Here is a 15,177-nt window from a genome sequence, read left to right as displayed (position 1 = left end):
GTTCGGCTCCAAAAAGGGAGCGTATAGCATATTTACCGCCACTGCAACTCTCAATACCAGCGGTGCTTACGAACGCGGCCAGCTTCAAAAACGTGCTCATGCACGATTCCCCCATAGGAAACAATGGGGCAGTTTGAGCTGGAAAAAAAACCTAACACCTGCAAAAAAGCAGCGTTCAGCTCCTAACGCAGCCCCATTGTTTCCTATGGGGAAACACTTCCTAACTCTGCACCTAACACCCTAACATGCACCCTAGTCTAAACATCCCTAACCTTACACTTATTAACACCTAATCAAAAAAGAACTAAGTTACAAAAAAATAAAAAAATATTTACAAACATTATAAAAATATTACAACAATTTTAAGCTAATTACACCTACTCTAAGCCCCCTAATAAAATAACAAAGCCCCCCAAAATAAAAAAATGCCCTACCCTATTCTAAAATACAAATAGAAAAGCCCTTTTACCTTACCAGCCCTTAAAAGGGCATGCCCCAAAGAATTCAGCTCTTTTGCCTGGAAAAAAAAACATACAATACCCCCTTCCAACATTGCAACCCACCACCCACATAACCCTAATCTAACCCAAACCCCCCTTAAATAAACCTAACACTAAGCCCTTGAAGATCTTCCTACCTTGTCTTCACCACGCCGGGTATCACTGATTGGTCCAGAGGAGCCTCCGAAGTCTTCATCCAAGCCCAAGCGGGGGCTGAAGAGATCCATCATCGGGCTGAAGAGGTCCATCATCGGGCTGAAGTCTTGATCCAAGCGGCGGCTGAAGAGGTCCATCATTGGGCTGAAGTCTTGATCCAAGTGGCGGCTGAAGAGGTCCATCATCGGGCTGAAGTCTTGATCCAAGCGGCGGCTGAAGAAGTCCATCATCGGGTCTTCTATCAAGCGGCATCTTCAATCTTCTTTCTTCCGGATCCATCTTCATCCCACCGACGCGGAACATCCATCCTGCCCGACGACTTCCCGATGAATGACGGTTCCTTTAAATGACGTCATCCAAGATGGCGTCCCTCGAATTCCGATTGGCTGATAGGATTCTATCAGCCAATCGGAATTAAGGTAGGAAAATTCTGATTGGCTGGTATGTGGGTGGTGGGTTGTAATGTTGGGGGGGTATTGTATGTTTTTTTTTCCAGGCAAAAGAGCTGAATTCTTTGGGGCATGCCCCGCAAAAGGCCCTTTTAAAGGCTGGTAAGGTAAAAGAGTTTTCTATTTGTATTTTAGAATAGGGTAGGGCATTTTTTTATTTTGGGGGGCTTTGTTATTTTATTAGGGGGCTTAGAGTAGGTGTAATTAGCTTAAAATTGTTGTAATATTTTTATAATGTCTGTAAATATTTTTTTATTTTTTGTAACTTAGTTCTTTTTTTATTTTTTGTAACTTAGTTCTTTTTTTTATTTTTTGTACTCTAGTTAGTGTATTTATTTGTATTTAATTTATTCATTGATAGTGTAGTGTTAGGTTTAATTGTAGATAATTGTAGGTATTTTATTTAATTAATTTATTGATAGTGTAGTGTTAGGTTTAATTGTAACTTAGGTTAGGATTTATTTTACAGGTAATTTGGTAATTATTTTTACTAGGTAGCTATTAAATAGTTATTAACTATTTAATAGCTATTGCACCTGGTTAAAATAAATACAAAGTTGCCTGTAAAATAAATATTAATCCTAAAATAGCTACAATATAATTATTATTTATATTGTAGCTATATTAGGGTTTATTTTACAGGTAAGTATTTAGCTTTAAATAGGATTAATTTATTTAATAAGAGTTAATTTATTTCGTTAGATAATAATTATATTTAACTTAGGGGGGTGTTAGTGTTAGGGTTAGACTTAGCTTTAGCGGTTAATAAATTTATTAGAGTAGCAGTGAGGTCCGGTCGGCAGATTAGGGGTTAACACTTGAAGTTAGGTGTCGGTGATGTTAGGGAGGGCAGATTAGGGGTTAATACTATTTATTATAGGGTTTGCGAGGCGGGAGTGAGGCGGATTAGGGGTTAATAACTTTATTATAGTAGCGGTGAGGTCTGGTCGGCAGATTAGGGGTTAATAATTGTAGGTAGGTGGCGGCGACATTGGGGGCGGCAGATTAGGGGTTAATAAATATAATATAGGGGTCGGCGGTGTTAGGGGCAGCAGATTAGGGGTACATAGGGATAACGTAGGTTGCGGCGGTCAGCAGATTAGGGGTTAAAAATTTTTATTAGAGTGGCAGCGATGTGGGGGGGCCTCGGTTTAGGCTACATAGGTAGTTTATGGGTGTTAGTGTACTTTAGAGCACAGTAGTTAAGAGCTTTATGAACCGGCGTTAGCCCATAAAGCTCTTAACTCCTGACTTTTCTCTGCGGCTGGAGTCTTGTCGTTAGATTTCTAACGCTCACTTCAGCCAAGACTCTAAATACCGTCGTTAGAAAGATCCCATTGAAAAGATAGGATACGCAAATGGCGTAGGGGGATCTGCGGTATGGAAAAGTCGCGGCTGGAAAGTGAGCGTTAGACCCTTTCCTGACTGACTCTAAATACCAGCGGGTGGCCAAAACCAGCGTTAGGAGCCACTAACGCTGGTTTTGATGGCTAACGCCAAACTCTAAATCTAGGCGTTAGTTTTCATAGTTGTACAGCTTGATGTATCAGCATATGTATCAGCATATGGGTCAGTATTGGTTATTTGTTTGTCTGTCTGTTTATCAATCTATTTTTGTTTATTGTAGGACAGGACACATTTACATTATTGTAGTTCAGTGTAATGAATTTAAGACAACTGTAGACATAACATATGTCTCAAAAAATAAGCAGTCAATTATCAATTCAGTGCTCATGTAAATAAGAAATAAACAATTTATCAAAAACGAGCATAGATTTTTAAGAGAACTAGCTGTTTGTTTGTTTCTATCTATACCTCACAATGACTCACAGTGTATTTAAAGAAAGACATATGCTTATTAGCATAAGGCATTCAGCAAATTTTCTAAAGTTTATATATAATAACGGAAATAGCTGTTAAGTAAAGTAAATAGTTAAGGCTTGTTGTAGTTGTCTCTAAGCTGTGTACCAACAATAAAATATTAGTCTTATATTGTAACTGTAATAGGTTTTTAATTGAGCCCTAATACATTCTAAAATCAAGGATACTGGGCATATGGAGCTATATATTGCGTGTATAAAGGAACTACCTTTTCAGGATTCTATTAACACTATCAACTAGTGCAGGAGTGGGGAACCTTTGCCACAAGTGCCCACTGTGGCACAGAAAAATATCTTGGTGGAACATTGACCTGGGTCACTAGCTTAATATTATCTGCCAAGCACAACCCAGTTTCACATGGCTCAGACTGTGGGCAGGCTAATGCATCCTTGCCACACCCGGGGACTACAATTCCCTGCATGCTGCAGCCTAAGGAGTGGATGCAAAGTGATATATAAAGACACTGGGCATAAAGAAGGGTAGGAGCAGATGCAGGAGCAGATGTGTGGCATATATTTCCATGTAAGTACCCAACATAGCACTAATGATAAGGGCATTCTTTATGCACTCAGACACCAATATTATCTACATTCCCTGACAGTGATTTAGCTGCTTGGTTGAACAGAACACATGGGGCAATCAAGGGTTTAGTTCACTGTTTTGGACACATGCAGAGACTCGGTTTACACTTTATATGTTAAAGAAGATTTACAAGTTTATATTTGTACTTTTTCTTTAGTAAAGTGCTGTGTGATGGACAATTATATAAAACTTTTTACTCACAGTATTCATATAGGATGACATACATTTGACTTTTTCCTTCCTTTAACATTGACTGGACTACTAACTTTTTCCCTCTGGGCTAGTAGCTTTTAGCCACTGACTAGTAAACCATAATGCTATTTTTCACCCCTGTATTCAGTATATATATATATATATATATCTGTCAGGTATACTAATCATCCAGGGCTATAGGAACTGACAAAGCTGGGTGCGCTTGGTAAATTTTGCTCACTTTGGGAAAGCATGACCTCGTAACGTGAACAAATGTACTACTACACAATGAATAATTTTACTTATTTTTTTTATAGCCAAGAGTTTTCCTCTGACTTTTTTACTCAAAATAATGTTATTGTGACATTTAGAAGATGGATATGTATGTACAATGCTGACTTCTGGGAGTCTTTTGTTTTTATATTGATCTGCATTACATTCTGTAATACTCATTGTACAGTATATATTAAAAGGATTGTTATGACTATACTTTGAAGAAAGAGCAGTGTGATGAGAGCATTAGATATGGAGACTTGGAGCTATAGGGATTATTGCTGGGATTTAAAATTAAGAAACTAGTTTTTGAGCATAAAAATAAAGTTAAAGGGACAATGTACACAGACAAGCAGCTACAGGAACACCCTTTTAAATGGGCTGGTCTCTAATTCAAATGAAAAAAAAATCATTTAAATGAGCCATAGACCCTTGAGATAATTGTCGATAAATTAGTGCTAATTTGGGCACACATTCACAAAAACATGGTTTGACACCCCCTGGCATAGATATACTAAAATATATATGAAATAAGGATGATATACCAACTCCTGAGGAATTGAATACTATTGAAAATATTTCCAGACCAATGTTACAGAAATAATTAATTGTGGCTGCACCTAAATCAGGTAAACCAAATACAGTGTGAATTAGCACATTAATAATTCAATAATAAATTAATCTTCAACTAAACCGTTTAAAATGTTATTAATTGTCATTAATGATTCAGATAGAGCATTTAATTTTAAGAAACTTTCTATTTTACTCCTATTATCAATTTTTCTTCATTCTCTTGCTATCTTTATTTAAAAAGCAGGAATGTAAAGGAGCCGGCCCATTTTTGGTTCAGAGCTGGGTTACACTTGCTTATTGGTTGGCTGAATGCAGTCACACGCTAAGAATTAGTGCACTTACACCTAAATTATAAGTTGTGCGGTACGACTATACCACTGAAAAATTTACTTTTATACACGGAATATGCAGGTCTCCCGTATTACAAGTCGCTGCGGTACAGCTATACCGCAAGCGTTTTAGCCTTTACGCAACTCTCCATTCCGCACTCAAAAAATGGCTTTTGAGTGCGGGATTTTCATAGCGCCTGTATTACAGTTACGGTCCGGCTAAAATGCTTGCATTATAGTCTATACCGCCGCAACCCATTCCGCTATCTGAGACCAGTAGTTATAGATTTTGTGAAACAAAAATGTTTCACAAAACTCATAACTAAAATGTTACAAAGTACACTAACAACCATAAACTACCTATTAACCAATAAAATTGCCATCCCTCCGCACCGCAAATACTATATTAAACCTATTAACCCCTAATCCGCTGACCCCCCACATAGCCAACCCTAAATAAACCTATGAACCCCTAAACTGCCAGCCCCCCACATGGCTAACACCTAAATAAAGTTATTAACTCCTAAACCGCCAGCCCCCTACATCGCTATTACTATAATAAACCTATTAACCCCTAAACCGCCGCCCCCCACATCGCCAACTCTAAATAAACCTATTAACCCCTAAACCACCAGCCCCCCACATCGCAACTACTAGCCTAAACCTATTAACCCCTAAACCGCCGGCCCCCCAAATCGCAAATCACTAAAATAAACTATTAAACCCTAAACCTAACCCCCCCCCTAACTTTAAATTAAAATTACAATATAACTATCTTAAAATAAATAAAAACTTACCTGTGAAATAAAAAAAAGATTAAACTATAAATTAACCTAACATTACTATATTGAGAAACATAAAAAACAAAAAATACAAAACCTTAGTTTTTTAGTTACAAATTTAAAAAATCCTAACACTACAAAAAAAATTAAAAAACCTAACATTACAAAAAATACACTAAAATCATGCAAAATAAAAAAACACTGATTACCAAAAATAATAAATGAAATTATCCAAAATAATAAAAATAAAACCTAATCTAATAGCCCTATAAAAACAAAAAAGCCCCCCAAAAAATAAAAACACCCCCTAATATATCAATAAACTACCAATATCCCTTAAAAGGGCATTTTGTAGGTCATTGCCCTAAGTTAAACAGCTCTTTTACCTACACAAATTACAAATTTCCCCTAAAAGTAAACCCCCCACCCAACCAACCCCTCAAAATAAAAAAACCTCTAAAAAGTCTAAAAAAAAACCTAAGCTACTTATTGCCCCTAAAGGGGCATTTGTATGAGCATTGCCCTTAAAAGGGCATTCAGCTCTTTTGTGCCCATTAAAATAAAAAAATCCCTAATCTAAAACAAAACACCCCAAAAAAAAAAAAAAAAAAAAACCTAAGTCTAACCCCCAAATTGGTACTCACCATTCCTGAAGTTCGGCGGAGAAGGTCTTCTTCCAGGCGGTAAAGGTCTTCTTCCAGGCGACGACATCTTAATCCAGCCTCTTCTATCTTCATCTTTTGTGAAGGCAGTGCAGAGCAGAGGTGACCGCGGAACAAGACCAGGGACCGCGGAGCCATCCAGCGTGGAGGATCCTCTTCGTACGATCGTCGCTGCACACTGAGGATTGAGTGCACGGTACCCCTTTTATATTGGTGTACCATTGCATTCCTATTCCAATAGGATGAGAGCTGCTTAAATCCTATTGGCTGTTCAAATCACCCGGTTTAGCGCACAACTTGTAATCTGGGTGAATGCAAGGCAGCTGCTCTGATGGATAATAAGATACTGGTATTAAAAGAGGCATAGATGTAAGGATTTAAAGAATTATTATTTTGCTATATAAATCCCTAGTAAGACCTCTCCTTGAGTATGGAGTGCAGTTCTGGGAATACATTTTAAAAAAGAACATTGCAGAATTAGAAAAAGTTCAGAGAAGTGCCACAAAACCTACAAAAGGTTGAGAGGTAATATAGATACTTTATACAAATATATTCAAGGCCCATATTTAAGGTGACGGTAAACTTTGGTGAATGAAAGCCCGTTTTTTAAAAATACTATTAAAAACAGGGGCACTTTCAAAGTTTACAAAGCAGCCGTTTTGATTAAAAACGTACCTTTTTTTCTTTTCACAGACAGAGCAGCTTCCCCCTCCTGGAAATCCTCTCTTCACACGTCAGCAATGACTAATCCGGCTTCCTCCAACCACGGCTTTCCCCCCAGGGAAGTCATTGCCTGAAGCCATGCTGTGATTGGAGGAAGCCGGATTAGTCATTGTTGACGTGTGAAGAGAGGATTTCCAGGAAAGGGAGGCTGCTCTGGCTGTGAAAAGAAAAAAAGGTACATTTTTAATCAAAACAGCTGCTTTGTAAACTTTGATGAATGAAAGTGCCCCTGTTTTTAATAGTATTTTTAAAAATACTGGCTTTCATTCATCAAAGTTTACCTTTACTTTAAGTTGGCGGAAGCTCTGTTTATGTAAAGGCATTTTTTTTTACAAGAGATCACACTTTAAGGGTAGAGGAAAGGAGGTTTAATCTTCAGCAACCTAAATAAGTTTTACCTAAGGAGGTAGTGAATGCCAATATCTAAAAGCATAAAAAAGCATATTTCAGGGGTATGGTTGCTTGTTTTAAATGGGTTGGCTTTCTAAGTTCAATTAACAGCTTATTTATTTTAAATAAGGTACGATCTGTATAGATTTAACTCAATGGACTTCTGTATACTTTCAGCATAATCTATTATGTTACTGTGTACTTAAAAAAAATATTTTTATTATGAATCCATGCTACATAGCAGCGATTACGTTTTAGCTGTTGATATATGTTGATATAATGTTTCTTTAAATTTAAAAAAAAAAAACTTTTTTTTTTTTTGTTTTTTTTAAGTTTCTCTGATTTGTGCACACACTCTCAATAAGGTTCACAGCATCTGATCTAATATGCTCATTCAATACTAGTAAAAAAAATATTAGTTGCTATTAAAGAATGTTCACTATATTCCATTCTTGAAATAAAACTAACATAAAGTGTGTCAGTATTATCAGTTAAAAAAAATCAAACACAGAAAATTAATTTGTGGCCACAGGCAAATTAATTGAATGAATGTTTCATGAGGAAATTAGAAAAACAAAGATCTAGAAATTGACAAACTCCACTATAACAGATGAAAAAAAAAATGTCCTTATACTATATAGAGCAGTTCCTCATTCCACAACTAAAATACCTCCTCAGAACTTGATGTTCAACCCTTATGGAAATTTTGGAATTCAAGCAAAATAAATATACATTTTGTTATTATATACTCTAAATGAAAAGACAGACAATATGCAAATCAGAAAGAAAGGCACCAGTACGGGCCAGCAAAGGCCTTGTTTTTTAGCACTTTAAGTTTCGGATACTTATTACAGGAAATCAGCTCTCCCTCATGTTCATGACTTGTTGAACAGCATTGATATATAGGCTTACCAGAAGTCCCACTTTTACTGGGATTGTCCCGGTTTGGAGGCGCTGTCCCAGTGTCCCACCCAGTTGTTCATTCTGTCCCAGTAGGGTTGCCACCTCCAGGTTTCAAATCATGTGTCCGGGCTTCAGACCGCCTGAAACCCAGACACATTATTCAAAATGACTGGACTGTGGCTCTCCAGCATAGTTGGATGCTTGTACTTTGTTACATTCAGCTCTGCTTAGCTTAACGTTCGTGTTCTTTAAAGTTTACATTTAGTAATACCGGCTGAGTGAGCAGCGTAGGATTTTTTTAAATTTTGTAGTACCACTTGGTTTATTTTTCTAAGAATTTAACACCCCCGACCCCTGGTGACATTGCCGGTAATACACCTTTAGGGGAATCATATGGTTATGAATAGGAAGTACAGACAGGCAGGATTTTTTGCCTGGATCTTGCTTTACTTCATGCAGGATAGCATTTTGGCTGTAATCTTCCTGCATTATGGTATAGAGCTTTAGCAGGTACGTGTTTCTTTTTACTTTCATTCAATGTTGTATTTATGCCTTATCAGTATTTGGCTCTGTTCCTTAATTAGACACATAAAACACATATTACACAGCAGATATTAAATTGTGAAATTGATAATTATGAAAGTGATAATTATGCTTGATGTTTGGCATTATTTAGAATCTGAGATTCCATGACAATGTAATGGTGCCTTTTTCACTAGGGGGTGGTGTTATGGTCTATTTAAACTGTGTGATTCACTTGTTTGACTGAGGAAGGGTAGAGTATACACGAAACATTACACACATAAAATCTACTACTTTAAAAGGACCGGTAATTACCACGCCCCCTTGACCACGCTCCTGACCACACCCCCACTGGCACCGCACCAGGTGGTCCCAGTTTCACCTCTAAAAATTATGGTAAGCCTATTGATATATCTCATTGATAACTGGATACTTATGCTTAGAAGATTCCTTTTTTTAACCAGTTACCGTTTTACACTGGGTGAATCACAAATGGTGATAATTTTAGGAAGTATTTATAAAATCAAATACCGTGTGGGGTATATAGATTACATCAGCTGGGACACTACCAGCATGTTTATGCTTTGATTATTGGTATACATGCAATTGAAACCTAGAATTGTTATTGAACAGTTTTTTATACCGTTTTATTTAATATTTTGAAAGTGCAGCACTAGATTTTATTTCTTCATAATTTATTTGTTGATTTTGCAATTATACTGTATTTTATGGTCCTTTACATTTTGCCACATAGTTAAATTATAAAAGCCTCCATCTTTCCTCATTTTACACTAAGATTTACCACCTATGAAGATGTCCATGTCACTCACGCATGTGCCTGATGCATATAGATCAGAGTCCCTGTATGCTCCAAGATCTGTATCAAAAGATGTTCTGAGGGTGGTAGTTCTGGAACTAAAGTGATAGTAAACTTTACATTAGGTCTGGAATCTAAGCAATATTGTACAGGTAATTTAATTTATCAATTATAAAGTTGATGTGTTGTAACTTAATTTTTAATCTAGGCGTGCCATTCTAATACCCCACGCTACGGCCGCCCACTTCAAAACAATTTTTTTATGTGAAATAACGGTTTTGACTGTTCTCCAATCACTGCTCTAGCCGTACGGCACTTTTTTTGTAGCTAGAGTACCAATTGGAGAACAGTATAAACAGTTAGCTCACATAAATAAAAAGAGTTTTGAAGTGGGCGACCAGAGTGTGTGTATTACAATGGCACGGCTAGATTAAAAAAGTAAGTTACAGCGCATGTTCATTAAAAGTGATCAATTAAAGTCCCTGTAAAATATTGCTTAGATTCCGGACCTAATGTTAAAATCATGTAAAGTTTACTATAACTTTAAGCTTGCAGGGGTGTATATAACAACATTTCAATGTATATTACACTGATAATCTTTTGTAATCTGTTTAATATGTTTCTTTAAAAATTAAAATACACCAAAATAATTAAATTAAGAGAGAAGCTGAAATACACTTTTTTAATAAGTGATTGAAAATGAGAATATTTTGAAGTATGTATATTTATACCAAGTCACTAATCTGGAGCACGTTAGTGTCCCTTCAAGTGGTTATGTAGGGCAACGTTTAAGACTGAAAATGTTAGTTTTTTTAAGTTTGTGTAAGCAGAGAGCTTTCCTGAACAAGATGCTTCCTGGAACTCCAAACAAGGTGTCTTCAGATTTTTCTATTAGCACATTTGGTAAAAAGTATAAGTGTGAATCTAGTTAATTTCAAAGTAGGGCAGCTATGCAAAAGCAACTGCCATTTGCCGTACTCAGGGGCTTTGTCTAATTTAGGATCATAATCCAACTGCTGTTCAAAATCTGTCTTTCCAGTTCTTTGCTAACTGGCTTTGAGATTGGGGAAATAGCCTAATTTTGTAAGGTTCACTGGTGTCTTACACTTCCTAAACTTCTCTGTAACAGAAATAGCTTTACATCCTCACATCCCCAAAATAGATTAATAATAGCATAATAAAGCTAAGACATAAAAGCTGTAAGATGCCATTTTGAACAGCACAGCAGATTTTCTTTAGTACTGACTGAGCATTGTGCTTAAAGGTACACAAAACACTAAGGGCTAAATATCACATTTGTGAAAGCGATATTTGCGCTCCACTGAGTCTTACCAGCACACGCTAATGTGCGTCGGTATTACAAGTTGACAGCAATGCGAACGTGAACTCGATTTCTTATTGCTAGGAAGCATTGCGCTCATGAGAGCTCCCCTTCCATAGACTCCAAAAGAAGCCTCATTTGTGACACATGAGAACCTAGCACCGCGAAGTTGGTAAGTAGTGCAGCGATGGCAAAATATATATATACAGTATATATATAAATATATATATACAAACAAAAAAAAACTGACCCGGTAATTTGTTTGTGTAATTACTGGCTCATATTAGCAGCACTCCCAAAGTTGTGTATATAGACCTTTTGTAAGGTGTGCTAAACCAAATTTTGTATTTGTATTACAACCTAATCAGGGAGACTGACCATTTCCCATTGGTTAAAGCACCCCACCCAAACTCAGGTGTGCTCATGACAGAGTAATAGAGTTGTGAATATTAAGCCAGGGAGTCTCATTCTATTATGAAGAGTAAAAGCAGGAATGATTCAGCCCACTGTGGCAAAGGACTGTAGTGTTAGGACCAGTCTATATTGGGGCACCTTGTAAGTGGTGACTGGCTAAGCAAAATATGGCCATATTGTTTGACTAAGATCCCAATTTTATTTAAAAAGAATATTTGTCTCGTGATGTTATTTGCAGGCAATTTTTTTGCAGCAGTTCAAAAAATATGTTGTGCTTTTGAAAATGGATGGGCGCCAATACCAATTACTGGGTCATATTGGCAGCATTGTGTATATAAACTTTTTGTAAGGTGTGCTTAACCAAATTTTGTATTTGTATAAATATATATATATATATATATATATATATATATATATATATATATATATGGATAGGAGTTGAGGGTCCCAAACTGTAGCGCTCATAGAATGGAGAAAACATAAACAGAGAACAATTTATGGTGCAGTATGAATATACTAGTTAACAGTATAGTGCAAAAAAGTAAAAATGTTGCTCACCATTTTAGACCTCAAAGATGTGAGGTATGTGAGGAGCGTTGGAGGGAGTTAAATCCTATCTGTGTTAAAAGATGTCTGTCTCTTGGTGACCAGTTGGAGTATGGTACTTTTGGGGCTCTGTATTTCTTTTTTTCCCCTCTGGTGCCTTTGGGGTATTCTTCTCCTCTGTGGAAAATGGTATCTCTAGTTTCTAGTGATGAATTTCACCTGTATGGTGTGAGTCGAATCCTTTCTTTTTCAGGAGTAGACTGTGGTCTTTCATGTTTTTTGGGGGGAGCAATAATATGCTTCCCCTCTCTGGAGTATGGTAGATTCCTTTTAGAAAAGACTCTGATGCGATTATGTGATAAAAACAGATATCCTTTATTGAAGCACAACAACAGCAATTGGCTGTGCTAAAAATTATATAAAAAGTCTCAAGATGGTGTTAGTTTGTTCTCATGCAGAGACTGTAAAAAACTTCTTTCAACAAAGAAAGGGATTTGGATAGATGCCTCTTTACACAAACGATGGAAAGTCGCAAAGTGGCCACTGATTAAACTGTGAAGTTCCGTTTGCACAAAGTATGTAAATACTGTTGGTGGAAATGACCTAAAGCTGTTTAATGAACAAATATGTTGTTTTTGTCCTTCTCAGGTATTCCACTTAGTAGGATGGCGCTGGATTTCCGGACCTGTATCTAACAGGTTTGCTGTGATGCGCTCTGGAGGGTTGCTGTCTCGCCGGACCGGAAGTGACGTCACAAGTGGGCGTGCCCTTATGCGTTTCGTGAACCTGTGTTCACTTTGTCAGAGGGTATACCCACAAGTCATATTGTGACGCTTTTATAGCATTTAGAATATGGTAATAGATTGATTGCTGCAGTGTTAATGGTACTTAATTGTCTGATTTTTAATACTAAATGCTTATTTCTAAAGTGACAAGTGGCCAATTTCTCTTAAGGACAGATGTCAGACACCGGGTGGAATAAAGAAATGAGTAAAACATTTTGTGGTTAGCTCATTTTAGAAGCCGGTTGCTCCTGCTTTATCTATGTGTTTATGATTATGCACACAAATTTTAATGAAAGATATTTATGATGATAAAATGGGATTCATTGTCTCTCATGGGAAGCAATCCATTGCATATATGCTCCAATGAAGGAGTCTTAAGTCTTAGGTCTTAAGTCATGCTAAATATTTTAGTGTAGTTTTGTCTTTCCCTTGACTGTAAACTATAACTTTCAACTTGTAAGTGCAAGTTAGTGCATTTGCAATATCTTTTGAAAGTATAGGAGCGAAGTTGGTGACGCTAACCCATCTCTAGTCAATGCAGTTTACCATGGACTTGCTGTGTGCTAATATTAAAGTGATCCAGTGATATTGTGTATCGTGTCCCGCACTATCTTTAGTAGCCCCACTTGTAATCTGGCACATAGGCTATTTTTAAAAACAAATAACAATTTGCAACAGGTTTTCAGCTCTATATCCTGATTTCAGCAGCCATATAAAACAACATGGAGTTTTTACATAAACAATAACATATCAAAATCCATTTATAAGATGACATCAGAACCTGATTATCAGGGAGTGAATGCTTCCAGATTGAAAATATTTATTAATAATATACTAAAAAGTATTAAAGGGACAGTCTAGTCAAAATTAAATGTTCTTGATTCAGATAGGGTACGCAATTTTAAACAACTTTCCGATTTACTTTTAACATACTATTTGCTTTATTCTCTTGGTATTCTTTGTTGAAGGCTACAGGTAGACTCATATGCTAATTCCTAAGCCCTTGAAGGACGCCTCTTATCTCAGTGCATTTGGACAGTTTTTCACAGCTAGAGAGTGCTGGTTAGATCAGGATCTAATTCTGAATAGATCCGAGCAGATAGCAGGAAAATCACCCATACGATGCTTGCACAGCAATGGCTTTATTGATCACAATCCTCCAGACTATGGCCCCCATTTATCATTGTGCGGACGGACATGATTCGCTATAGTGAACCATGTCTGCCGCACATCGATAAATGCAGACAGGATACGCTGTCGGCATTTATCATTGCACCAGCAGTTTTTGTGAACTGCTGGTGCAACGCCGCCCCCTGCAGATTCGCGGCCAATTGGCCGCTAGCAGGGGGTGTCAATCCGCCCGATCGTACATGATTGGGCGGATCGCTATATGCGCCTCAGAGGCGGCATATGAATTTAAGAGCAGCGGTCTTAAGACCGCTGCTTCTTAACTCCTGTTTCTGGCGAGCCTGAAGGCTTGCGCGGAAACAAGGGGAACAGGGGCCATTCGGCTCTTGTTAAATAGACCCGCATGTGTTTTTTCACCAACAAAATGGACATATCAAATTCAACACTGTGCAAAACTAGACTTTTTGACATGTTTTACAGTGTTCCAAGACAATTTGGAATAATTCTATTATCTTGCACACATGCAATAAACTTTGAATATATGGGGGCCTATCTATCAAGCTCCGTATGGAGCTTGACATCCCGTGTTTCTGGTGAGCCTGCCGGCTCACCAGGTACAGCAGTTATGGAGCACCGGTCTAGAGACCGCTGCTCCATAACCTGTCCACCTGCTCTGAGCAGGTGGACAGACATCGCCACAATACAACCCGATCGAGTACGATCAGATTGATTGACAACCCCCTGCTGGTGGCTGATTGGCCGCGAGTCTGTAGGGGGCAGCATTGCACCAGCAGCTCTTGTGAGCTGCTGGTGCAATGCTGAATACAGAGGGCGTATTGCTCTCCGCATTCAGCGATGTCTGTCGGACCTGATCCGCACTGTTGGATCAGGTCCGACAGACATTTCATAAATAGGCCTCATGGTGTAGATTCATTAAACCTATATTCAGCACTATAGTATAGTCCCTCAGTAGTGGGTGGGATATATGTATATGTATTTAATAGGCAGATACGTAATTTCTTGTACAGCTAACAAGATCTGCAGGAAACAGGAGAAAATTGAAATCACAAATGCAACATTGAGAAATGGCATTTAGTAATCGTGCTCTTAGTATCTTTGTTTTTATTTTATACTCACATTTTTAGGATTGTAAAGTACAGTAGGAATTTCTCTTGGCAATCACATTGTCGTGACTGGGAGTTAAGTATTTGCCATTCAATTTCATTTGTTTAAAACCATGACCTTCTTA

The sequence above is a fragment of the Bombina bombina genome, chromosome 4, assembly GCF_027579735.1.
Source record: "Bombina bombina isolate aBomBom1 chromosome 4, aBomBom1.pri, whole genome shotgun sequence".
Taxonomy (NCBI): Eukaryota; Metazoa; Chordata; class Amphibia; order Anura; family Bombinatoridae; genus Bombina; species Bombina bombina.
The sequence above is the reverse complement of the archived record's forward strand: the minus strand, read 5'-3'. Positions refer to the sequence as shown.